General features: G+C 38.3%; 1 protein-coding gene and 1 long non-coding RNA gene across 5 annotated transcripts in view; one reads left to right on the top strand and one right to left on the bottom strand.

Moving 5' to 3' along the window:
* Positions 1–17,404, bottom strand: part of rnf220a (ring finger protein 220a) — a 279,714-nt gene extending 262,310 nt beyond the window's left edge. For 3 of the 4 annotated variants that reach the window (XM_059344375.1, XM_059344374.1, XM_059344368.1), the window contains exon 1: positions 17,386–17,404. The gene's annotated coding sequence lies outside the window, so the exon portion shown is untranslated. The remainder of the gene's footprint in view (positions 1–17,385) is intronic. The other variant, XM_059344369.1, reaches the window with a different exon arrangement.
* The window catches only part of LOC131980180 (uncharacterized), a 57,540-nt gene that overhangs the window by 17,383 nt on the left and 12,750 nt on the right, over positions 1–27,407 (top strand). The gene's annotated exons all lie outside the window — the stretch shown is intronic.

Raw genomic sequence — 27,407 nt, forward strand, 5'->3', positions numbered from 1 at the left:
TACTGAGAGCACAGTTCCCAGAAAACAAAACTTCATATTTTCCAAAAGGTGCATTTAAAAATTTTATTCTGGCAATACTGTGTGATACTATTACTATGTACTGTCTCCACTGACAACATCTTCCCACCCTATGGCAGCCACAGTTTTTGCACTAGGAGTGTGTGGATACATGTGCATATGTGGTTGCAAAAATTGGCGAATTTCCAATTGTTTTTCACCTTTTCCTGCAGAACACCACTGCTTTCCCATAAAACGGAGGTCCCAATTCAAATTGTTGCTTTGCATCACAGCCTGTATTCAGCTGTATTGATTGACATAGAATCATTCATACATGTGAGAAGGACAACAGAAAAATAAGGTATAAATGGACCTGCACTTATATAGTAATAGCGCCATTCTAGCTTTACACTACACACTACTCTCATTCACCCGTTCACACACACATTCATACTGGTGGCAGAGGCTACCCTACAACGGTGCCACCTGCCACCATTGGGAATTCATCCACACACCGATGAACGCACCATCGGGAGCAATTTGGGGTTCAGTATCTTGCTCAAGGATACTTCGACATGTAGGCTGCCATGGTCAGGGATCGAACCACCAACCTTCCAATCAGTGGGCGGCCACTCTACCAACTGAGCCACAGCCGCCACATATATATAGACAAACCGTAAGGCTGTGTGCAGTCAGACAGCAGAACAGTGTGCCAGCAGGGAATCCATTGCAAAATTCCACCGAGAAAATGGGGTTGTCCACCAAAAATATTTAACTGGCCTCAACTTTTGTGTGTTACTTAATGGGGCAAGGTGCTGTGTTGCCCAGCCAAAAATGTATTAATAATAAATAATCATAAAACTCTGACTTTCAGACATATAAAAAGTTTTTTTTTTTTTTTTTTACATACTTGACATCATCTCACTTCTCCCACTGAGGTCTTCTCCTTTTAGCCTACAATTTTAGCTTTGCAGGTCAATGTTGAGTGTCCTTAGTTACACAGCCGGGAAAAGATGTGCTGCCATCATGAGAAGTGTGTCGAGCTAAAGCATGACAAGAACATTGGACAGCAGCAGTAGTTGCCCTCATTATCCAAAAGAGAAGAAACCTCATGTTACCTGATTTTTAAAGGTAGGAAAAGAATGTCAGCGCAAACTGGAAAGAGGGTTGACAGAAAATGAGAAACGTGTCGCATTAAGGCATAATATTACATTGATTATAACTAATGAGCAGACGCATGTCTCTAATGCTTTTTAAGATGTTGGTTGTACCCATATATTGTGCATAAATAATGGTTGGTTTGTGGCCCGTTTGAAGCTTCGAGTTCAGTATTACACTCGTCGCCATCTTGTGTCCGGAAACAGGAAACAGACCATATTTGGACTGTGGAGGAGCGAGAGGGACCTGACGACACTGACTTCACGCCTTAGAGTGTCTGTTAGTCCAACCAAACGCTGAACAAGACATTTTAATGAACAAAACGTTCAAATAAATTGTCATTAAGTGAAAATACAGTGAATGGTTAAAACTTATGAGCAGGCGGCAACCTCCGGGTCTGAGGCAAACAGCGCTGACGGTCGCTGCTGAATCATTTCAGTCCATTCATTTCAATACAAAATGAGAAAACTTCTCACTTGATTTATTGCCTCAAAACATTTTTTTAGGACAACACTATGGTCTCAATTGTGACTAAAACATCTTATTTAAGACAATTTGATGTTAATAGTGTAAATAATGGCCCCATTTAGAAGAAAACAGAAGATAAAGAATCATATGATTTGGGGCGTGGCTACCTTTGATTGACAGGTCACTAACAAGACGAGCCGTCATTAGGAGACAAGCAGAACAATGCGTATCCACGGCAACGTGTCAATAACATTATATAACGTTATATAGATATAAAAAAGGATGTTTATCAGTTTGGTCTCATAACTTTGACCCTTTCACTCTATTTTTCACTTAATGACAGTTTATTTGAACATTTCGTTCATTAAAATGTCTTGTTCAGCATTTGGTTGGACTAACAGACACTCCAAGGAGTCGCTGTTCAGTTTTCTTAGGTAATAACGTACATTTTGTCTATGTTTTTTGCTAGCTTGTGAGAATTTTTCTCATTTTGTATTGAGATAGATGGACCCAAATGCTTCTGCAACCTTTTTCAGCGCCCCCTTTTGGAATTTTCGGTAGAATGCAGCTTAAAGCACTTCCTGGTTTGCCTCCCTGCTTAGACCCGGAGGTTGCCACTTGGTTGTACCAGTTGTACCTGGGAAAAACATCAATGCCAAATTAAACACATAAAGGATACAGGTAGCTGCAACCAAATATGTGTCTGTGCTCCTTCATTATTGTGAAGAACCTATAGCACTATGGCCCTCTGGGATATGTAGTTCTAGAAAGTGCTTCACATATAGGGTATACCCTGTGGGGTATCTACGTCTTTAAAGAGCCTCATCTTAAAGGTCCTCGGGGTCAGCCAGACCCTTTAAAAAACATCAGCTCCAATGCCCCATGGGATATGGAGTTCCTGATGGGTTCGTACCTTATAGCCAAAGAATTGTAAATGTTGACCGAGAGGATATCAGTTAGTCACCACAGTGACTGCAGGGTCACTACAGAGGATTTCCATTTCCTTTACGAGCCTGAATGAGCTCTGCACAAACATGAGCAGATGGATGGATGGATGGATGGGAGGGAGAGAGAGAGATGGAGAGAAAACGAGCATCCTTATTTATTGTTCATGCATTTTTAAACAGCAGAGCAGTGGGGTCAAATGAGTAAACAGGACTTAACCTGAGGGCAAGAAGAAAGAAGGAAGCAGTGCAGGAGAGATGGACAAATTGGATGTCGTGTGTGGATGGATAGAGAAAATCTTCAATGGTAGCCATTTTTTGATATTTAGGGAATGTCTTTCAGTTGCAGCCTGCATGAAATTGTGAGTGACTTGCAAAGGAACTTCAGATAAACATCTTTGTTGGGAAAAAATAATCAAATCGTTCGTGTCCCAGTTTAACCCTCGTTCTTCTGTTCCAACTTTTTCATTATCCACTTTTCTCCCCTTGTTAAATCTTAAGAGCGACAAATTCACTGCATTAAAGATCCTGTGTATTTAGGGGGTGGCAGGGTCAAACTCAGCCCTGCAGGTGTCTTGACCTCTGACCCTTGACCTTCACATGCAAGCACACACACATACACACAAATGCACACCTACACACACAGCCTGAAGCATATGACTGTGACTGATGTCATTGAGATTAGCGGTTGGTCTCCACAGGGAGCAGAACACAACAGCCGGTGTGTGTCTGTTTGAGTGTGTGTGAGACAGAGAGAGAGAGAGAGAGAGAGAGAGAAGGTCTGCATTGATCTGACAAACAGAGGGTAAAGACAAGAAGACTATGGTGACCTTTGGCCTTCTGTGTGTATGTGTGTGTGTTTGGGCATGAAAATGACTGAGTGATGTGCTGTGTGTGTGGTGTCTTTTCTGCATCATCTCCACACAGCAATAGTATTTTCAGCAAGCCCCAAAACAGCAGAAGGCTCTTGAACTCTTAACGTTTTCTTCACATAATGTAGCTGCACCCAAATTTTATCACCGCGCCTTTTAGCACCACAATGATACATTTCAAGCGATACCTTTTTTTTGGTCAGTTCCCAGACAAATTCTTAACACATTGTATACATTTTTTTTCTTTTACACGTGTTTATTGCATTTTGATATAATTCAAGTACTACAAAAAGAACAGACAAAGAACAAGCAAGGTACAATACAGAACATTCACATTAACATTATCATAGAAAAGATATCTTAGGCCCCGTTCACACGAGGACGGTCTCAACAGAAGACGCAAAAGTGGAGTTGCGTCTTCACTTTTTATTCCTCGTTTAGACGAGCATTTTCGGGAGGAAATCTGCTGCATACGGTGACGCAAAAGTGTGTGAAATTCGATTGTATGCAGCCAGGCAGCATCACTTAAAGCCATAAGAGCATCTTTGGGCATGCAGAAGTTTTCACGCCACACATTTTCATCAGCTTCTCCTTCCACAAAGTTCTCCACCATCACTAGATCTCCCAGGTCTCGTTCACAGCCGTCTGGCTCGCCTCCGACGAATTGCTGCATCCAAAATGTGATAGAGGTTTTTACAGATCCTTCTCTGTTCACTAATACTATCTGTACATATCCTGTACATTTGGTGGAAAGACTGCTGTAAGTTTATTAGAGCTGCCAGAGCAGCTTGAAGGTCCGACGCATGGAAATAATCCCACGTTTGTTTATTTTCCTGTACTGGAGCATGTATGTGATGTAAACACATACGTGACGTGAGCAGATCTGAGCAGAGTTTTGCGTCTTGTCAGTGTAGACGGACACGCTACGGCGGAGCGTATTTAACTTTTCCACTTTGGAAGGTGGTTTCAGATTTTTGCGTCTTTAAGCCCCCAAAACGCCGTCACCGTCTAAACGAAAGGCACTTCCGATAAAATATTTTGTCGTTTTTACCCGTGAGCGTCCTCGTGCGAACGGGGCCTAAATGTCTAAAACAGGACTACACATTGAGTGATCACACAAGGCCAGAAATAAATACCCAGAAATTGCTACCTATAAAATCCTGACCGACCAAAGCAAAAGAAAAGGGGGAGGTCATAACAGAAATCCAGACAAATTGTAATATTTCCCCCTGTAGAAATGCCACAAAACGTCCCCATATTTTATCAAAGGTGGAATATTTGCACTTGATCATAAATGTAAGTTTTTCAAGTGCAAGAGAGTTTGTATAAATTATTTTAACCAAAAATAAAGTTGCAAATAAAAGGTGATTTGAGTCAGATGGGGCCATCTCTGCAGAAGATGTTGGTGGCAGAAGGATGAGGAGGCTCCAACTCTGCCCCACAAACAAGACTAAATGAAGACAACAAGCTATTAAAATGCTGCGCCATGTGCAAGCTGTAAGATCTTTCAACCTGGTCTCACAGGAATCCGTGAAATAGCCACAGATTTGCTTAACTCGAAATCCGTGGAATAGCCACGGATTCACTCAAATTTCAGTCAAACTGACACGGATTTCGCTACAATGCAAGTTAATGACAGTCATATCCCGTGGCTATTCCAACATACAAAGTGATTATGTACATTCACTGAGTGAATCTTTAGAAAATAAAACATATATTTCTCGCTAGAAATGTGAACAAAATCCATTTTTATGCAGAAACTAAGTCAAAATATTGATTTTTTTCACTAAAAATGAGAAAACTGTCCGCCATGTTTTTTGTTCTGACCGCCGGGACCTTGAAAGTCACGTGACTTGGAACAAACCAATAGGAACAAATATCCATGGAATAGCCACGGGATATGACTGTCATTAACTTGCATTGTAGCGAAATCCGTGTCAGTTTCACGGAAATTTGAGTGATTCTGTGGCTATTCCACGGATTTTGAGTTAAGCGAATCCGTGGCTATTTCACGGATTCCTGTGAGACCAGGTTAGATCTTTTGTATCTCTCCGTCCTCCAACGCAGAGAGAGGAGCTGTCTGCGTTTTTTTGGTCCATAAAGGGTTTAAAGGTAGCGGATGATCCGGGTATTTCAAGATGGACTCAAACATCTTGACAGTGGCTGTCTCCACCACCTCCTCCAGTGTGTCCAACCTGGCTCCAACCACCTTGCATCTCTGCAGACTGCATCATAAAACACACTTGCCACTAGGGTTGTAGTCAAGACTGCACCAACCGAGACCAAAGAGTACAGAGACCGAGAACATCCCACTAATGTTGAGTCCCTGTCACAGCGAACCAGGGCTCGAACCCGGCCCGAGGTCCCTTTGCGGCTGTCTCTCCCTTTCTTTCTCTCTGTCTAATAAAGCATTATAATGCCAAATACAGAGTCTTGTAAAACAAATATTATCTCAGTCTGTTCCAAATGAGCCAGAAACCGAAATAGCATTAAATTATCTGTAAGAATTTTGCTTCAAAGATCAACCAGACTCCTTGTTAAACTTATATGTATAACAAAGAAAAGTGAATCAGCCATTAACTTAAATAAATACTTTATAAAATCTATATTTTCTTCCGTGTGTGTCCGTGTCTTTATGTAGGTCTGTTGTCTATATCATTTCCACTATATTGTCGTCACATCCCTTTGCATACAGGCAGGCATGCATTGGGCTGCTTTTCAATTTCATTTTTCTTTTCTTTTATTTCCATACTACATGTTTAATGTTCTGTGTTTGTTTTGGTTAGATTTATTTGGGTGGGTGGGTGGATCATTATTGTATTTCTACGTCACAGCTGTCCTATATTTTATTGAATTTTGAATGCATACTTTTGTAACAAATGGTGGACCTCTCACTTTTTATGCCCACTCAATATTGCATTGTATTTTTGTACTTTGATGTGAACTTGCCCAATATTATAATACAATTTTTTGGTCATAAAAAAAATCTATATTTTCTGGGGTAAAAACAACAAACATTTCTTTAGAATTAGAAATACCAAAAACCTGCACAACACAGAGGAGTAGATGTTCCATGTGGCCACCTCAGCCCCTCACCCTCGTCTCCGTTGCCATGGAGTTGAAGTGTGATTAGAACTCCAGCTAACCAACATGGCTGACGATATTGACTTCCTGTCTGGTTCATGCAAACAGGATGTGACAGATTTAATTTGTTTGTCAGCCCACCTTAATTTAAACAGAAGGCTAGATGCAGGAGAGAGGAAAGACTGAGGGAGGTGAGGAGACACACATTCACTTTCTCGCAGCTAAAAGGAGAGGAGCGGTGTGTGTGTATTTGGAGGGTCTGTGTGTTATTTGTCAGGGTTTCCCCATTTGTTTTTAGTGGGTGCTTTCCAAAAAAAAGCAACTAATATTACCGTGAAGACACAGAGCGCACATTTATAAATATATCGATATATCTTTTATATCAATAAATCGCCCAGCCCTAATGCGCAGTCAGAGATAAAACTTTTTAAAAATACACAGATTGATTCAAATTTCCATAGACAAATACATAAAGCAGGGGTTTCAAACTCAAATTACCTGGGGGCCGATGGAGGCAGTATCAAAATGACCAAAAAAAGAAACAAAATGACCCAAAAAAGACACAAAATTACTAAAGACAAAATTATTTAAAAAAATACACAAAATTACCAAAAACAGACACAAAATTACCAAAAAAAGACACAAAATTATTTAAAAAAAAGACACAAAATTATCTTAAAAAAAGTCACAAAATTATCTTAAAAAAGATACAAAATTACCAAAAAAGACACAAAATTACCAAAAAAAGACAAAATTACCAAAAAAAAGACACAAAATTATTTAAAAAAGACACAAAATTACCAAAAAAAGACACATAATTATTTTAAAAAAGAAAAAAAGGAATTAAAGGGACCTTCCACACACAACACGGTAAAGTGCCATGCATATAAAACTCACATTAAACTTTCTTATCAAGGTGGGGGCCACAAAATATCGTCACTAGGGCCGCAATTGGCCCGCGGGCCGTGAGTTTGAGACCCATGACGTAAAGTGGGAAACAGATAGAGAGTAGATGGAGAGAGGAGGAGCTACAGTAGATGAAGAATGAGTGACTTGATCCTGACATGATGGCGGAGTTAACAAAGTGTGAACAGGAAGAGGGACAGAGGAGGACGAAGACACAGCCTGGAGAGGAGCGTGACCCAGATGGACAGTCTGGACTCGTGTGTGTGTGTGTGTGTGTGTGTGTGTGTGTGTGTGTGTCTGAGAGACGGTGGTGATGGTGGCAGAGAGCGAGAGTGTGACAGTGAATACAGACGGCTGCATTATTGTTTAAATCATTGATCGCTTCCCTTTCCCTCTCTCCTCTGTCTATATTATCTATCCGCCTCTTCCTCTTTTCAATCTTTCTTCTCTACTTCAGATATTTCTGGGACGGCCACACATGCCGTTACCCACGTATGTGTCCTCTCCCAACCTCTGTTCTTTTTTCTCCTCGTCTAATGGCTGTTGTTTTATATATATATATATATATATATATATAGAATATTTTATATATACACTACCGGTCAAAAGTTTTAGAACACCCCAATTTTTCCAGTTTTTTATTGAAATTCAAGCAGTTCAAGTCAAATGAACAGCTTGAAAGGGTCCAAAGGTAAGTGGTGAACTGCCAGAGGTAAATAAAAAAGGTAAGCTTAACCAAAACTGAAAAATAATGTACATTTCAGAATTATACAAGTAGGCCTTTTTCAGGGAACAAGAAATGGGTTAACAACTTAACTCTGTGGAGTCTTGGGCTATTTTGTCCATTTTTGAATTATTTTCATGCCTTTGTAAGTCATTTTGTGTCTTTTTTTGGTCATTTTGTGTCTTTTTTTAGTCATTTTGTGTCTTTTTTTGGTCATTTTGTGTCTTTTTTTAGTTATTTTGTGTCTTTTGGTGTCTTTTTTTGGTCATTTTGTGTCTTTTTTTAGTCCTTTAGTCCAACATGAAATGTGATTTTGAATCTTTTTTTTACTTTCAAAACACTATCATGCTCAATAAAAAATTTTAAATGTTGCAAATGTGCATTCATTTCAGAGTACACTGAGACATTAAACTGCATAATTTTCAATTAAATTCTGGAAAAGTTGGTGTGTTCTAAAACTTTTGACCAGTAGTGTATATAGAATATTTTATATTAAAATTTTATATATATATATATATATAAAATAAAGAATCTTTTTAATTTACGGTAAAATACCGGCAGCTGTGGTTGCCAGGATTTCCCCGTAAAAAATACAGTGAGTGGAGTTTGTCTACTGTAAATTAAAATGTAAATATCAGCAAAAACTCTAATTTAGACTAGAGTGTTTATTTAGAGTAGTCACTTTACTTTTAGGGTAATTGTGTCCATGTGACATTATGGTATTTTCTATTATTCTAGCCATTGTTCACTTAGTTAGACAGAAGGTCCCACTAGTATCTAACTTATCGATCAACATATTTGCAGTTTAATTCCTAATTTGTGATCTTATACATCAATTTCCATCTTGTTTGGAGGATAACCTCGATCACGTGTTTTAATATCAGCTATTGATTCTAGTTACGTTATGTCAGCTTTAGATCATCTCTAATGCAAAAATCATTAACCGTATTTCTCGTGCCTGAGACATACCTGTAAATATATATGATGACTAACTGGTGTTTGCATATATATTTTTTCATAATTTTGTCGTGTTTATTGCCCTCTATCAACCGAGATGGCCAATAAGCCTTGTCAATTTTTTTGCGCCAATGCTGATTGATGGCAATGGTGCCTGGTAAATGGCCTCAGTCAGTATTGATCACATGAACGGAAGAGCATGTGAAGCACAATAGGTGGTTGTAATCACTGAAGCCCTGGATTAAAAGATTAAATGCATCTGCTAGGAAAGAATCGCACCATAATGGTTGTTAAAGGGACAGCTTTGGTATTTTTCAAGTGGTGTTGTGGGACTTTGCTGTTTAACCTGTTATTTCAAAATGTATGGACATTTGGTATGTCACCATGGTTACCAAGGATGCTATTGGAATCTCCATAAATACATAGTCACAATTGTTATTATGACAATTATAAAAAACCTGTGCAAAATACTCATTTTTCGAGATATCTTCATCAAATTTGAACTGGGAGTAGGTAATATTTTATACTTTGACCCAATTGTGTTAACAATATTCAGGCGGACAATGAAAAATAAATAAAAACATGTTTTTCAGTGTGTTTCAACTTCCATCACTTAATAACAGTAACACTCAAAGTTATTCTGACTCTGACCTTTCAAATGTGACCAAACAACTTTGATTTACTCAAAACCATTCAAGAACAGCTATTTCTTGAATCTCAGCTATCTCTTGAAGGAACACTAAGGGGTTAAAAGGTTAGTTCAGGATCACCAAAGTCACGCAATACAATGAAAACAAAACACTGACTACTAAACAATCAAGGTGGAGGCACACCAGCAACTCCCGTGTTCTGTTCTGTTCAGTAAAATTATTGTTTTTGTCAAAGGAGTCTGGTGCTTTCAAGAGATAAAAGCTTCAGTTCCCGCTGTGTAAACTTAAACATGGCTGTCTCAGGCAAAGGTTAAGTGGCAACTTTTAAATATAGCATGCACTTAAGATGATATTTAATATTTTTTAGGTGGCCAAAATACATCCAGCTGCTGCTCTAAGCAGTCCATAGCTTCTCCAAAATGGAGGCGTGCTGGCAGTTAGTGATGTCCAAATGAAGCTTCATGAACCATTTTCTATATTTTCTGAGCCCACTAGATGGCGCTCTCTGTCAAACAAATGGTTAAAAGCACACTGAATTAGCCTTTCTTGAGTCTTTTTCTCTAAACTAAGAACACCATCTAGTGGGGTTAACAAATACAACTAATGGTTCATGAAGCTTCATTTGGACATCACTACTGACTGTCATCTACTGTAGGTAATACACTGACGATGGGTAATACAACCCCATTTCAAAACATCCAGACTATCAGTTTAACAACTCCGTGAATAGACTTGTTTTCAGTTTGATTCACTGATTCATGCATTTTTACATTTTTATGAGAATTGGTTATATTTATGAATTTGAAGTGCAGAGGTTTCCACTAGAGTAAATTAAGAAAATACTTCTGTTTGTGGTCTTAGAGCTCTATCAGGTTATGATTTTTATGATCTTAATCAGCTCCAACACCATGACTCTGCTTCCCATGATGCATTGTGATTCCCATGAGCTTGTTAGCTGCTGTCTGCTAACCCCCCACCTGACTATATGAATGCCCATTGATATGCTTTACTCTATAGACCACCTGGCCCTTATTTCTAATTTTAAGAAGATTTGAAGACCCCAGACCTTGTCACTCATTCTAATGAGGTTTTAAATTATTGAGAAACTGCCAATATTGATCATAAGAATTGGCTTGGGACTTCTCTTTATTGTATATATTTTGGTTTGTGAAGCCCCTTCAGGCAAACAAGGGAAATATATATGAAATACGAAATATCTCTTTATTCTGTATACAGGTGCATCTCAATACATTAGAATATGTTGGAAAAGTCAATTTCCAGTAGTTCAAGTCAAACAGCCCCAACCAAGTATTGAGTCATATAGATGGACACACTATTCAGAGGCCAACATTTCCATATTAAACATACTTTTTAAAATTGGTCTTTTGTAAATTACTTTTTTTTGAGACACTGAATTTTAGGTCTTCATGAAATGTAAGCCATAATCATTATAATTAGAATAAATTAAACAAATTAGGACATGAAATGTGTCATTCTGTGTTATGGATCTATATAATGTGTTATTTCCCCTTTTTGAATTGAATTACACATAAATAAACTTTTCTATGATATTGTACTTGTACTTTAAATGCTACGATTTTTGTCATCTTCAAATATGCATGCTCGGTTTCTGGCCAAGGGAAGATTTTCCACTTCAAAAATGTTTTACATATTGTGTTGGACTGAATTCATAAAATAAACATTTAAAGGAAAACAATTATTATTCTGTTAATGATGTCCAAATGAAGCTTCATGAACCATTTTCTACATTATTATTTTTTCTATATGATTATTATCATTATTATTATATTATTATTCTGTGACAATGAGTCGCTAATGCACTAATATTGTGTGGCTGTGGAGTCTTTCAGTTGCTATTTACTGTTCAGATCATTTCAAAGACACACTTTTCTTTAGCGGCGCTCTTCATTCATGAATCCTTTTCATTGTCATATTTCTCTCATGCACACCTCAGCACGTCTGTTGCCAGTTGTAGAACATCTCAGCCAGACATTATTTTGGTCTCCAGTTGTAAAGTCACCTTCCACCACGCCGACACACTGCCACAAGGCTGTGGTTCTGGTTTGTTACCACGGAGACGAGCGCGTAGAGCGACGGTTGCTGTTTGGCAGCGATGCTTGTCTTGGCAGGGAAACGGCCAACGCTGAGGTCGAGTGACAGACACACACACACACACACACACACACACACACACACACACACACACACACACAGACACACACACACACACACACACACACACACACACACTAAAACACACTGTATCCTCAAGGCTCTGCAGGCAGGGCGGGTGGGGGGGTTCTGTGTGTGTGTGTGTGTGTGTGTGTGTGTGTGTGTGTGTGTGTGACAGTGTTAAGCAGGCGAGGGTGACAGTGACGTGACACTGGTGAAATAATTATGAGTCCAAAACAGGGCTGACAGGGAGCAGCCCGTGCCCTTCAACTATCTGTCAACTGTCATTAACATAGAGCCCCGATACACAGCCGGAGGAGAGAGAGAGAGAGAGAGAGAGAGAGAGAGAGAGAGAGAGAGAGAGAGAGAGAGAGAGAGAGAGGAGAGAGGACTACATAGCCAAAATGATCCATCTTCAAAAGCCATTTAATCCAGAAGTGAGTCTAGATAAGATAAGTTAAAAGGAATCAGATCATCTGCACGGTCAGATGTCTCTGGTTTAATAGGCTCTGAATGGTGGAATGGACATTTGCAGCAAGAGGAAATATTAGAGGGAGAGATTTAGGAGGCGGGATGGGGAGAAAGACGAGAGTGAGTCAGGACAAGATAAAGACCATGATAGACAACAAAACGAGAGTGAAAGACTGAAGTGAGAAATGAACAAAGGAACTGTTGTTACATGCTTAGTATAGTTAGTATCATGTGCTCATGATACTAACCAGGGAATGGTGCTTTATTCATGGTTGGTTAAAGAACTTAAAAGAAGTGACACTGACTACATTTACAAGCACAAAATATTGTGTTTTCCCCTTATTCCCCTACTAATGTGGGTTTGGGTTTGAATGTGCAGTAACTGGTTAGCAATAACACTCCTAGAGCAAATTATCTCCAGTTCTAAAAGGTGCTGGCAGTTATGGCTGTGTCTGATATTGAAAAATGGCTTGATTGCTGTGCCAACTGATGGAATTGTAACGGGTGTGTGAGGACCCAATTGCAGTATCCCAAACCACAGGATCGTTTAGTCAAGAGTCTTTAATCTCTTCTTGAATGGTCTTTAGAGCAAACAGGCAATAGGTATGCAGTCCAAAAACAGGCTTCACCATAGAGTCTCTTGAGGCTGAGATGGCTGACCTCTCGTATAAGTCCAGCAAGTTGATGCAATCCACACCGGCAGGCAAACACCAGGTTAAGACAGAGAAAGTGGGCGGAGACAGAAAGCTGAATAGTTCATCGGGAGAACAACGGTGCAGGTTAGTCAGAGGCAGGCAGGGTCGGCAACAGGAGAGTCTTGTATTGAGGCTGAGAACAATCTGGCAGAGAGTGTGTGAACCAGAGAGGCTTAAATATTGGCTTGATTACTGATTAGGAACACTTGAGTGCACAGGTGAACAGAGATGGCTGATGAGGTGGGAGTGGCCGGCAGAGAGAGTAAGCAGAATGGAAAAATAACGGCAGAGCAGCCGAGGAATGGATTGTGACAGGAATATGATCTACAGCATCACCATAAAAGCTCAAATCAAATGTGTTCAAAGTGCATTTTCCATATGACATTTCAGTGGAAGTTCATTTCATGTCGAAGTATCCTTGAGCAAGATACTGAGCCCCAAATTGCTCCCGATGCTGCGTTCATCGGTGTGTGAATCAATTCCCAATGGTGGCAGGTGGCACCAGTGTGCCCTGGTAGCCTCGGCCACCAGTATGAATGTGTGTGAATGGGTGAATGAGCGTAGTGTGAAATGTAATGCACTTTGGATAAAAGCGATATATAAGTGCTCTCCATTTACCATCCATAAAATAAAAAATGTTCCCAATTTTACAACTGGATGTTAATTTCCCATTTCCCAAGTAAAAACCAAAAGTACGAGCTCACAGTAAAAGACAGTGTTGTCACATATCTCCCCCCATGAGATCTCTTTCTTCTCCTGTAAATGTGTGGTAAAGCGTTCCTATAGCAGCATGTGGATTGATATGTGGATTAAGCGGAGGCCCGGGTGAAATATGTCAGAGAACACTCTGTTACCAAGAGTCAGGATGTAAAACGCCTCAGTGTACATAACTCTTCTTAACGGGGAGTAAATCCCTCCTCAAAACAAGAAGACACACAGTACATTTCACAACAGTATATTTGGAAATAAATCTCACATGATGCACCATGAAACACTCAGAGACGGCGAGAGGGGCCGAGTTAAGGAGGAAGGAGAAGGAGAGATGAGAGGGGGATTTATGGACAGAGGGGGATATCCCAGTGCCTAAGACGAGCCAAATGGCCAACAACAGACTGACGGACTGAAAACACAAATAAAGAGCCATTTTTATGATGTGAATGGATGGGTTCCCTGGAAGACACTTGGCTGGATTTTATTTGGTCGTGGCTTTGGCCCGAGCCAGTACATATTTCTGTTTTATGAAGAGACTCAACGGCTAAGACAGCGGCTAACAGAGTGGTGCGAACCCTCTCACCTCCTTCAGATTGGCAGAGAAACGGGAGGAAGGAGGAGAAAACGCGAGTCAAAGACGAGAGATTGACACAATTTAAGTGATGCGTAATTATGTACGGATATCTGCTGTTCTGAAAAAACTTACTGCCCACTGAAGCTGACAAGCTGTACTGAGATGGCAACTGTGCAAATGTAGTTTGATATGTTCTTTTTCTTTGTTTGTTTGTTGTTAAATTCCTGTTTTTTATATCCCTACTATTTATTATTTTTTGCTTTTATTTATTTATTTTAAATCTAGCACTGACAAGAAATGCATTTAATTTTGTTGTACATGTGACAATGATAATAAAGATATTCTATTCAAAGAGGACAGTGACGCACACACCTTATTTTTCTTTTATCCCTCAGAAAACTTTCAGGTTTTTTTTATTTATTTATTTTTTTACATCTTTAAAGAATTATTTTAAGTCTTTATTAATGTCATCATGACTGTATGATTGTCTCTTGTCAATGAGTGTATTTTTTTTATTTTATTTCATGTCATTTTGTGTCTTTTTCAAGTAATTTAGTGTCTTTTTTTGGTCATTTTGTGTCTTTAAGTAATTTAGGTTTTTTTAGTAATTTTCTGTCTTTTTTTGTCATTATGTGTCTTTTTTTGGTCATTTTGTGTCTTTTTTGGGTCATTTTGTGTCTTTTTTTAGTTATTTTGTGTATTTTTTTGGTCATTTTGTGTCTTTAAGTAATTTAGGTTTTTTTTAGTAATTTTGTGTCTTTTTTTGGTCATTTTGATACTGCCTCCAGCGACCCCCAGGTAATTTGACTTTGAGACCCCTGCTTTAAAGGGATAGTTCGGGTTTATCACAGCTACAGTTCGGGTCAAACAGTTAAATCTCAATATCACAATACTCACCATGTCGCAAAATGCTTAAAATCGCACTAATATTGTATCGTGACTCAAGTTTTGGGATAAAATCGTATCCTGGGGCCGATACGCTGATTCACACCTCTATTAAATAGTGAGCTATCTTCTGAATGATCCTTTAAAAAAAGCTCATTAAACAAACTCAGAGTTTGTTGCAGCTCAAACAAAAGGGACAGCAGAAGCCTGATACACACCCGTCCTTGTCTTCTTGTCTTTGATAAGACAGTGCGTGGAGCGGTTTGGACAGAGGGATGAGTCACGGCATTGTAAAACAAATTCCTGTAGACGGTAAAACAGTCATCAGTGTAAAATTAATTGCAGCCGTCGCCTGGATCTTTGACAGCGAGCATGTGACAGTTGTTGCTTTCAGCGTGAAAACCTCAGTGAAAGCAGACGACTCAATCCCTTCCTCTGCCTTTCATACAGTATCTCTTTCAATCTCACACACACACACACACACACACACGCTAATCGTTCCCTCTCATTTGCATCCTAATGATTTCACTCTTCCTTTTTAGCCCTTGTCCGATCCCTCTATTAAGTTATCTGCCGCTCGCGCTCCCTCCCATGTCTTTGTGTAGGTGTCTGCTGACTTTTCTGTCTGTGCGTCTGTTGTGGGCTTTTTATATGGAGGTTATTATTTGGTACCAAGGGCTGGGATTTCAATAGTTTATGCTTGATCTGATACAGCAGAGCTACGCGTGTCGCTCATGAAACCACATGGAAATAAGAAAAAGATAAGAAAAGAACAGAAAAAGAAACAAGGAAGAACAGTGCAGGATCACCGAGAGGCAATTATTATTATTTCAGAGCAAACGGAGAAGAGACACAGGCGCAGTAGGAATATGACCCCCATCACGCAGAGCAGATTTGACCATTCGGAGTGAAATATGGTTCAAAAATGTCATGTTAAATTTGAAAAAAGCACAATCGTATTCTAGAAAGAGGTAGTCTTTCACCGTGTGATCACTGCTCAACTTGATTTAATTACAAAATTACAAATTCAGTGATTTGTATTAATCCGTGTATTGAAACCTTTTTTTTTTTCTTACACTTTTAGCCAAAATATCCTGATTTCTTTCTTTTTTTTTTTTTTTTTTTTAAGAAGCAGGTTGATTTTCAGGTTTATACATACAGTCATGGAAAAATTGTTTAGACCACCATTGTTTTCTCTAATATCTTGTTCATTTTAATACCTGGTACAACTAATGGTTCATTTGTTTGGACAAATATAATGATAACAACAAAAAAAGCTGATAAAAGTTTAATTTAAGAGCTGATATCTAGACATTTTCCATGGTTTTCTTGATAATAACCAAAATTATCATCATTTTGAAAAGCTTTAGTTTTAGTTGAGTTTTTATTAGTTTTAGTGTTAATTTTAGTTTTTTTTGTAATGGGGTATTTGTTGGGTGGGAGATTAAAAGAGGTCACAGTAAAATTTGCCTTTATTTCCTTTGTCTTATCCATCTTCATTATGTATGAAAAAAGATGACAAAGACGAAAACGAAGGACATTTTCACTATAATTTTAGTTAGTTTTGTAACCACACAATACAGTTTCAGTTAATTATCATTATCATGTAACCTTTAACCCTTAAAACAAAGTCTGAAATCTCAAAAAAGCCTTTAAAGAAGTGAGGAGCGGCTGAAATGTCCTCACTTTGCAAAAATGTCCTCACTCTGTTGGTTAAAAACGTGTTCCGGTCCTCACTATGTAGGAAGTACAAGAACACACGAACGCACACACACACACACACACACACACACACACACACACACACACGTATTTATGTGTGAGAGAGAATAAAGCTGGAGCGCGAGTGTACTTGAGTGTTCACTCTCTCGCTGGAGAGCTAATAAGCAACAAATATACAAAGCAATAAATTAATGGTGTGGATAATTAACCAGGAGAGCAGCTGGAGATGCATGACGGAGCACCAGCCACCATTAGGGAACTCACAATCATAGTGTGTGTGTGTGTGTGTGTGTGTGTGGTCATTGAAGTGAATGTGTGCATTGTTCTTTCTTGTGTGTGATTTTGAAAGAAAAGAATATTTAAGTAACACTTACATATGCCATGCTTTTGTCATCAGGAGGTTACCGTAAATGCCACTTCCCCATCCAAGTGCAAAGTAGAGTCTATTCTGTGTCTGAAAAGGAGAGAAACATATAATTTAATGCTCTTTGGCCTTACATTTTGAGGAAAACATATTTTGTCACGCATCACAGTTTTAGATCAATCAATACTCCTTCTTTAGACATTTTTATTTTGATTGCATTTTATTGCTTAAATATGCCTAGGTTGTTCTTTTTTTTTAACCCTGTGGAGTCTCCAAAAGCTCCAAATAATCCAGACTTGCTGACTCCATCCAGACTAGAAAACAAAGCAGCGTGGAGCCCTACTGTAAATTTACCTCTAAAGTTCTGGCTGTAAACTCCATGAGGCCAGTTTCAGTTTGATGATGATATACCAAGTAAAACTGGAGACAAGCTCAAATATATTTAGTATAAAATGATAGAACTGGATGGAACCCTCTTATATGTTAGATTTGCAACCTTTGTTCACATTTGCAACATTTAAGTCTTTATTGAGCATGATAGTGTTTTGGAAGTAAAGAAAAAGATTCAAAATCACATTTTATGTTGGACTAAAGGACTAAAAGAGACACAAAATGACCAAAAAAAAGACACAAAATGACCAATTAAGACACAAAATGATCAAAAGAAGACACAAAATGACCAAAAATTGACACAAAAAAAGACAAAATGACTAAAAAAGACAGAAAAATGTGAAGACAGAATGACCAAAAAAACCCCACAGAAGACACAAAATGACTAAAAATAGACACAAAATTACCCAAAAAGACACAAAATTACCAAAAAAAGACACAAAATTAAGATTAAAGTGGCAAATGTACAAGAAAAAAAGTTGAAAGTGGTAAATCTGCGCGGAAAAAGTTGCAGATTTACGAGAAAAAAGTAAAAAAAAACAACTTTTTTCTTGCAGATTCACCACTTTAAATGTCATAAATCTGCAAAAAAATTTCTCGTAGATTTGCCACTTTAATCTTGTCAACTTTTTTACCATTAATTTGAGAATTTTTTCTCACAAATGTGTAACTTTTTTTTTACCGTTAATTTGAGATTTTTTTCTCATAAATTTGTAACTTTTTTCTCAAAATATTACCCCCCTCCCCCGTATGTTTTTTTTTTTTTTTTACACATTCTGGCAGTATGTAACTCCCACAATATTCTCTAGGGTTGAAATTTGGAATTTGCAAGTATTTCAATGAGTATTTCACCTCCCATTCGTTATCTTCTTACATGACAAGAAAGCAGAAACCACAACTGACTACCAAAAAAACCAAACATCTGAAGCAACTCAATTTTTGGCGACGATTTGAGTGGCACAGTTGCAGTATTTTTCGTCAGCGAACACAAAGACAAATTGCCACATGCTGCCACATCATCACAGTGCAGAGAGACATCATTAAGACACTAAATGACACAACTCAAGCTGAAAACCGGAGAGTAAGGAGTTATACTCAGAGGGCAAACTGGTCGTTGGATTAGTCAGCAGATGAAATCATGCCCAAGAACTTCATTATATTCATTATAAAACTAGAACACCTGAGTTTTGAGTTTCCTGATTTTATACCAGTCTAGGATATGTGCATTCAACAGCATGTGTAAAAAAGGAGTAGAATTGAAGAAATATACAAGTATATGGGCTGAAATATGTGCCACCAGAAACTGAATGTGAATTATTTATATTTGAATTTTAATTGCTTAACCCTCTGAAATCTTGCGCTATTATGTCTGTTTAAAAATCTGTTAAAATATCTTTACAATGCCATGTTGGTATCAGGTTTTGCAGTGCAACCTCACCTATATGTCCTGATAATTATTTTTTTTAACTTTGACTTACTTGATCAAAATTTTGCACCCAAAAGAAACATAAAATCTGATATTTTTGGTCATTTTGTGTAATTTTTTTTTGGTAATTCTGTGTCTTTTTTTTGTTGTCGTAATTTTGTGTCTTTTTTGGTCATTTTGTGTCTATTTTGCTTTCATGGACTCCAGAGGGTTAACTTGAATAATTGCATTAAAAAACTGATTTTGAATCACATAATTTGAATTTGTATTGTTCAATTGGAGTCATTGCATTAAAAAACTGAATTTCAATCACGTAATTTGAATTTATATTGTTCAATTTGAATCATTGCATTGAAAAACTGAATCTGAATTGTAATTTGAAATTGAGTTTTTTAGTTTGGAACTAAACATTCAGTTCTCACAATTCAAATGCAGTTCGCGAAACTCAATTTCAATCTTCTGCAACGAACATCCGGGTAGTTGAGGCAGAGTAATCGAGCGCAGATACACAGATCACCTCTTCGGCCAATCAGCATCTCCGTTTTCTTTTGTAACATTTGTTGCCACCCGGTTGCCATAGCGCCTCTTCGGCCAATCAGCATCTCCGTTTTCTTTTGTAACATTTGTTGCCACCCGGTTGCCATAGCGCCTTTTCGGCCAATCAGCACCTCCGATTTCTTTTGTAACATTTGTTGCCACCCGGTTGCCATAGTGCCTCTCCGGCCAATCAGCACCTCCGTTTTCTTTTGTAACGTTTGTTGCCACCCGGTTGCCATAGCGCCTCTTCGGCCAGTCCATGGTCAAGCCAGTCTACTTTCTTCCTTTGTTTTTAATGGCAAGTGGCAACTGGGTGGCAACAAATGTTACAAAAGAAAACGGAGGTGCTGATTGGCCGAAGAGGCGATCTGTGTATCTGCGCTCGATTGCTCTGCCTCAACTACCCTGATGTTCGTCGCAGAAGACTGAAATTGAATTTTGCGTAGTGAATTTGAATTGTGAGAACGGAATGTTCAGCTCCAAACTAATAAATTAAATTTCAAATTACAATTCAGATTCAGTTTTTCAATGCAATGATTCAAACTGAACAATACAACTTTAAATGATGTGATTCAAATCCAGTTTCTGATGGCACATATTTCAGCCCATACAAGTACAGCAGTACACGGGCGAACAAATGTAATGTGCATGCATTACAATAGTCTGGCTGTAGATCTGAAGAGCATTGGACAGGCTTCAAGAAATCGCCTATCACACCAGTTCGCTGAGATGGATTCACTGCGGACTCAAAGTGTCCAGCAACGATTGAAAAGGTCACTCATGTCTCCGCTGCAGCCCTCAACGTCCCGCACACCTTACCCTCTAATCTGAATAGTGTGTGTGCGCTGTGTGTAATCTGAATAGTAATAAGGCTGGCTGATAGATTGATGCATAACAGCATGGAGCATGCAGAGCAGGCGGGCTATTTTGGTGTCAACTCCCTTTATTTTCCAGCCGGCCCGGCTTCCATTCAGCCACTTCAGATGTTGTAGATGTGATGCGGAGCTTTGAGGCTGGGGAATGACTTTGATCAAAGTTGTATTCTGTCATGATGGGCTTTGACGTTTTATTTTGTACCTCTGCTTGTTTAAGGTAAAAGGGAAATGTGCGGTTTCCCTGCATACATCTCTGCTCTGTGTTCAGCTCAAAACCTATCGGATAAAAGCTGATCTTACACATTTCTGTCACCAGCCCAATACATACACCAGCTGAGGGGAATTCAACACAAGGTGATTTAGCAAAAGTCTTATTGGTCCTCTTTTATTAGAGGCTAGCTACACCTCCAGACTCCGATCAAACTCTCCATCCAAATATCAGAAATACACTAAATATGCTAACGTCTTTATTGATAATAATAATAATAATAATAATAATAATAATAATAATAATAATTTCAAATTAATAATTTCATAAAGAAATCTCAAAGTATTACAGAAACCAGAAACAAAATAAACAAAAGACAAAGACAAAAATCAGACATGTTAAAATCAGCAGTAGGTAAAAAGACACAGGTAATAAAGTACATTAAAGAAAACAGCAAAAGGAGGAGATTAACCCATTGAAGCCTGGAAAGCGGATACGTCGTTTTGTAGTATTTGTATAAGCTCTCAAATACTTTTTGAATTTCATTTCTATCTGCTACAGAGGCTGAAAAATCTATTATTTAGTAGAAGCGTTGACACTTCTGTTGAATTTCCAGAAAAACTTCAGATTTTAGGGGCTTATTTTAAAATCGCCCAGAGGTTTTGCAGGCGTTTCAGGCTTCAATGGGTTAAGGTGCAGAGACAATAATAAAAACATCTAGGGTCAACCTAAAAATGCCTGCCTGAACAAAGAAGTTTCAAGCCTTTTTTAAAAGTGTCCACCGAGCAGAAGGCTCGCTCTCTCATGGTGAAGTAATGAGGTATCACAGGACTTGTAATGTAATTGCAAAATCTGAAATTGTAATCATTACACTACTCGTTACAGAAAAAAGCAAGCCTGAAGAGTTTGTGTGATGCAACAGCAACTTAGAGAAAAAATATCAATGTTACTCTGTAAAAGACCATTACAGTTTCCATTAGAACAACTCTCTGCTGAAGGAACAGTCCCTATGAAACTGCGAACAGTAAGGTTTTTGGATTATTAAGTGAGAGAAACAAAGTTGTTGTAGTCCAGCTTTTACCTTGACCGAGGAGGTTTTCAGCTGGGTTTGTCGTCTGTCAGCAGGACAGGCCCGGTTTTCCGGTAACTTGGTGGAATGGTGTAGCACGGGGAAGGATGCTAGGGAACTTTTAGTTTTGCTGCAGGTAAGAGCGATGGATGTATAAAGAAGTGAACAGATCAAGTTGAAAAGAAGATTAAAGCAGGACATGAACCACTCACAGGCTGCACCGTCCTACTCGGAGTATAGGGAACACAGGTATTGGGGCAGTTGTTTTTTAATGGGCAATAAAGAATAAACCTAAAGAGTCTGCATGAGTCACAAGAGGTGTTTCAATTCATTTATTTATTTGGGTGAAATCTTTGATCTAACTGCACTGTGCTTACACTGAAAAACCCACAAGCTGGACAAATACATTTGTAAAACCTACCTAAAAACATAGCAAATATTGTAAAAAAAAAAACAACAACAAAAAACATAGCAAATGTTGTAATATTTAAATATTTGTAATAATTTTCCAGGTCCCCTAGTCCAGCTGTTCTCAACCTTGGGGTCGGGACCCCAATTGGGGTCGCGAGATGATTTCTGGGGGTCTGCAAATCATTTTGGAAGTCAGCTCTGTCTCCACTGTGTTAGTTACTGAGTTTAATGTCTTTTTAGGTCATTTTGTGTCTATTTTGGGTATTTTGTTTCTTTTTTGGGTCATTTTGTGTCTTTTTTTTAGTCATTTTGTGTCTTTTTTTGGTAATTTTGTTTCTTTTTTGGGTCATTTTGTGTCTTTTCTGGTCATTTTGTGTATTTTTCTGGGTCATTTTGTGTCTTTTTGGTCATTTTGTGTTTTTTTTATTCATTTTGTGTCTTTTTTTGGTAATTTTGTTTCTTTTTTGGGTCATTTTGTTTCTTTTTTGAGTGATCTGAACTGTGCGTGTGAGATTCTGTTCAGTGAGCGTGGGTCACGGACAACATGCATGTTAAATTGGGGGTCGCAACTCAAAAAGGTTGAGAACTACTGCCCTAGTCTAAAGTGTGCTTGGGAAAGATGCATTTTCTGACCAACAACACCTTAGAATAAATACAAGAGTGATTAGTTCATTTTAAAAAGCATGAGCCTGGTCTCAGTGGCGTTCCAGGAGCTATTTAGCCTCTTTGTTTGCTCCTCTTCCCTCTAACAGCCACCAGCACGCTCTGCAGCCTTTGGCGCAATTACTTGGACTTTGAGGGAGAGCGGTGAGGACTGCACTGTCCTTTAACAATTACCAGCCGCTGTGAATATTAAGATAATATTAAAATGTCTGCCTCCATCTGCAGTCCTGTCCTGATTGCTATCTTAACCTCTGACTGGGTAGGGGGGGTTGGGGGGGGTACGGGGGGGGGGGGGCACGTTAGTCCGGTCGGCTCGGAGACACCAACAAGACTGAGAGGAGCCGCGCTTTAATTCTTCTGCCTGAGATTTCTGGATAATAGGGAGGATGGATAATGTATGCATGGCAGATATTACTGTCTGGGCTATAATGTGGAGCCACACAATCCTACTTGCATGCACACACACACACACACACACACACACACACACACACACACAACTCTGAACACACACATTTATTAATCTCTGCAACTGAACAGGACGGCAGCAATACAGAGCTATTATATTTGAATCATCATGGATATCTCTCTCTCTCTCTCTCTCACACACACACACACACGCACATGCACACACACACACACACACACACACACACACACACACATGCACACGCACACACACACACACACACACACACACACTTCTAATCCTCTCTGATAGAAATACCGATGTGTCAAAGCCATGAGGGCAACTCTTAAATCAAGTTGGGGAGAGACGGAGGGCGGCAAGGATGGATAGAAAGATAGATGGAAGGAAGGAAGGAGAGGTGGAGGGATTTGAGGAGGAGGAATAGGAGTCCAGGCAGTTTAATGTTACGTACAAAAGAGGAAAAATTAATTAACAACCTTTCCTCTCCCCGACACAACTTGACATATTGTTTCACTCCTAGTCGAAGTTCAAATTGGTATTAAAAGTAACCCTGCAACCCGCCCACACACACACACACACACACACACACACACACACACACACACACACACACACACACACACACACACACACACACACACACACACACACACACACACACACACACACACACACACACACACACACACACACACACACACACACACACACACACACACACACACACACACCTAGTTAGTCTCAGCAACCCGAATTCCCTTTGATAACCAGCAGGATTCATCTCAGCAGGTGATAAAGACAGGACAACTAGTTTGTATCCACAGTCCTTAACCAGACCTGGGAAAACACACACACACACACACACACACACACACACACACACACACTTGTACTTCTATCTTTATGAGGGGCCTCATTGGAATAGTGAAGTTGTTAGTTTTAATGAGTTTTTAAAGTGAGTTTGTTAGTTTTAGTTTAGTATTTCTTTTTTTGAAATGCTTTAGTTTTTATTAGTTTTTAGTTTTTTGTAATGGGGTATTTGTTGGGTGGGAGATTAAAAGAGGTCACAGTAAATTTTGACTTTATTTGCTTTGTCTGATTCCATTCATTATGTTGGAAAAAAGTTGACAAAGACAAAAAAATGGACGTTTTCACTATAATTTTAGTTAGTTTTGTAACCACACCATACAGTTTCAGTTAATTATCTTTTTTTTTTTTAAACTCTCATTATTATTTTTATTTCAGTTACCGAAAAAAAAGAAATTCAAATCTCGTTTTCGTTATTTCATTTCGTTTTCGTTAACTATAATAATCTTGTTCCCGAGCCCCTTACCATAACCCTAATACATGGTTACCTTTACATAAACCATCTCAAAAAAGCCTTTAAAGAAGTGAGGACAGGCCGAAATGTCCTCACTTTGCAAAACTGTCCTCACTCTGTTGGTTAAAAATCGGTTCTGGTCCTCACTATGTAGGAAGTACAAGAACACACACACACACGCAACAATCTGTTAAATGTTGAAGTGGAATATTACAATACATATCTCAGAGGGAGAGAAGAAAAAAAAGGCTGTAATTTGTGGCGGTGCTAATAAATCACAGTGATATTATGAGAGGAGGGATTGAGACAGAGGAGAGGAGAGAGACTTTTTAATTATGACTTAAACATCAAACTCAAAACATGTCTCAGGGGAACCTGCGTAATGATTGCATCTCCCTCTTTTCGTCTTGGTGGAGCTGAGGGAGCTGGATTTTTTTTTTTTTTTTTTTTTTTTGCACTATTAAATGAATCAACAAGACAAAGACAATGGTAGAGATACAACAAGAGGTGGAGGAGAGGAGCATCCTGAGGAACTTTGAGCTAATAAACACGTCTGGAAATACAAAAGAGCATCTTCCAGTTTTACATTATACACTAAAAAAGGTTTGTAGAAATAACAGTAATACACTGTCAAATACATCAGAAATAGGGCATAAAATGAAAAAATTGTATATCATCATATTTTTCTGTCATAAACTGGAAGAAACACACAGTTTTGCTGTAAAAATATAACATTTTCATGCAAAATGTATGGAGAAATACCATGATGTGTGAATGAATGACACAAAATAACAGGATTGAAGACTAAATTACAGTTTTTGCTGATATTTACATTTAAATTTAGAATAGAAAATCCACTCACTGTAATTTTTACGGTGAAGTTCTGGCAACCACAGCTGCCGGTATTTTACCGTAAATTAAACAGATTATTTTTTACAGTGTATACGTCTTATGATCGAAATCCATACGAATTCCTCTCATTATCTCAGATCATGTTTATTTAAAGGCAGTTTCATTAAGTTTACGCTATCAAGACACTTTTTGAAGGTTAGGGTGAAAAAGCTTCTGGTTAGTCGTCTCCTGTTATGTTGCGGGTCAAATTGACCCATTTCAAAGTAAAAAAAATTAACCACTGTACTTTATATGTAGGTCTTTCCAATGTACATTTAAAAACATTTTTTAACATGCATTTTTTTTAATGAAAAACAGGTGAATTATCCTCATTGAATCATGAACTGTGAGAGGTAAAGAACACCATTGCACTAAACATTGATTAGAATGGTTATTAATGGAGTTATTAATGAAATATAAACAATGTTTATTGGGATTTGGGAAAGTAAAATAAATGCAGTTCAAGACATGATATACACCAGGGAAGTGGCCCTCAGTACAACTACATGCATTTGAGCATGGAATCTTAAAAGTGCAGTGTAAAAATGCACAAAATTACTTCTTGCAATTAATGTAGGTCTGCTGTTATTGCACTGATAAAAAAAGAAATCACACTAAGTGGTTATTTTGTTATTTTGTCTGTTATACATGCATTTGAGCATGAAATATGTTAAGTTACTGCACTGTAAACAAATTTAAAATGGCAGTTTCATCATATCAGGTTAAGTGCACGGTCCTATATGTGGCCCTGTGGTAGTGAACATGAATAATTGTGGCCCCCTCCAGCATTTAAGTTACCCATCCCTGACATACACTGTAAAAAATAATTTGTTTAATTTACGGTAAAATACCGGCAGCTGTGGTTGCCAGAACTTCACCGTAAAAATTACAGTGAGTGTATTTTCTATTCAAAATTCAAATGTAAATATCAGCAAAAACTGTAATTTAGACTGAATAATCCTGTTATTTTTAGGGTAATTGTGTCATTCAATCACACATCATGGTATTTCTCCATAAATTTTGCATGAAAATATTATATTTTTATGTTTCTTCCAGTTTATGACAGAAAAAAGCAAACGTTTTGTGCTATTCTTTGATTTATGGTAATTAAAAGTGTCTAATACGGTGATGTAGAATTTTTTATTTTACGCCCCATTTCTGATGTATTTGACAGAGTTTTACTGTTATTTCTACAAACATTTTTGACGGTCGCCCATAAAGTCAGAATAACTTTGTTTTGAAACCCGATCCTCTGTGTAGAATTGGAGTTACTTTGTTTACCCATGTACCATTCCTTTGGGGAACCTGGTCTCACAGAAATCCGTGAAATAGCCACGGATTTCGCTTAACTCAAAATCCGTGGAATAGCCACGGAATCGCTCAAATTTCCGTGAAACTGACACGGATTTCGATACAATGCAAGTTAATGACAGTCATATCCCGTGGCTATTGGTTTGTTCCAAGTCACGTGACTTTCAAGGTCCCAGCGGTCAGAACAAAAAACATGGCGGACAGTTCTCTCATTTTTAGTGAAAAATCAATATTTTGACTTAGTTTCTGCATAAAAATGGATTTTGATCACATTTCTAGCAAGAAATATATGTTTTATTTTCTAAATATTCACTCAGTGAATGTACATAATCACTTTGTATGTTGGAATAGCCACAGGATATGACTGTCATTAACTTGCATTGTAGCGAAATCCGTGTCAGTTTCACGGAAATTTGAGTGATTCCGTGGCTATTCCACGGATTTCTGTGAGACCAGGTTGCCTTTGGGCTAAGTCTGCTCAGAAACAGCCACATCATGAC

The sequence above is a fragment of the Centropristis striata genome, chromosome 11, assembly GCF_030273125.1.
Source record: "Centropristis striata isolate RG_2023a ecotype Rhode Island chromosome 11, C.striata_1.0, whole genome shotgun sequence".
Classification (NCBI taxonomy): Eukaryota; Metazoa; Chordata; class Actinopteri; order Perciformes; family Serranidae; genus Centropristis; species Centropristis striata.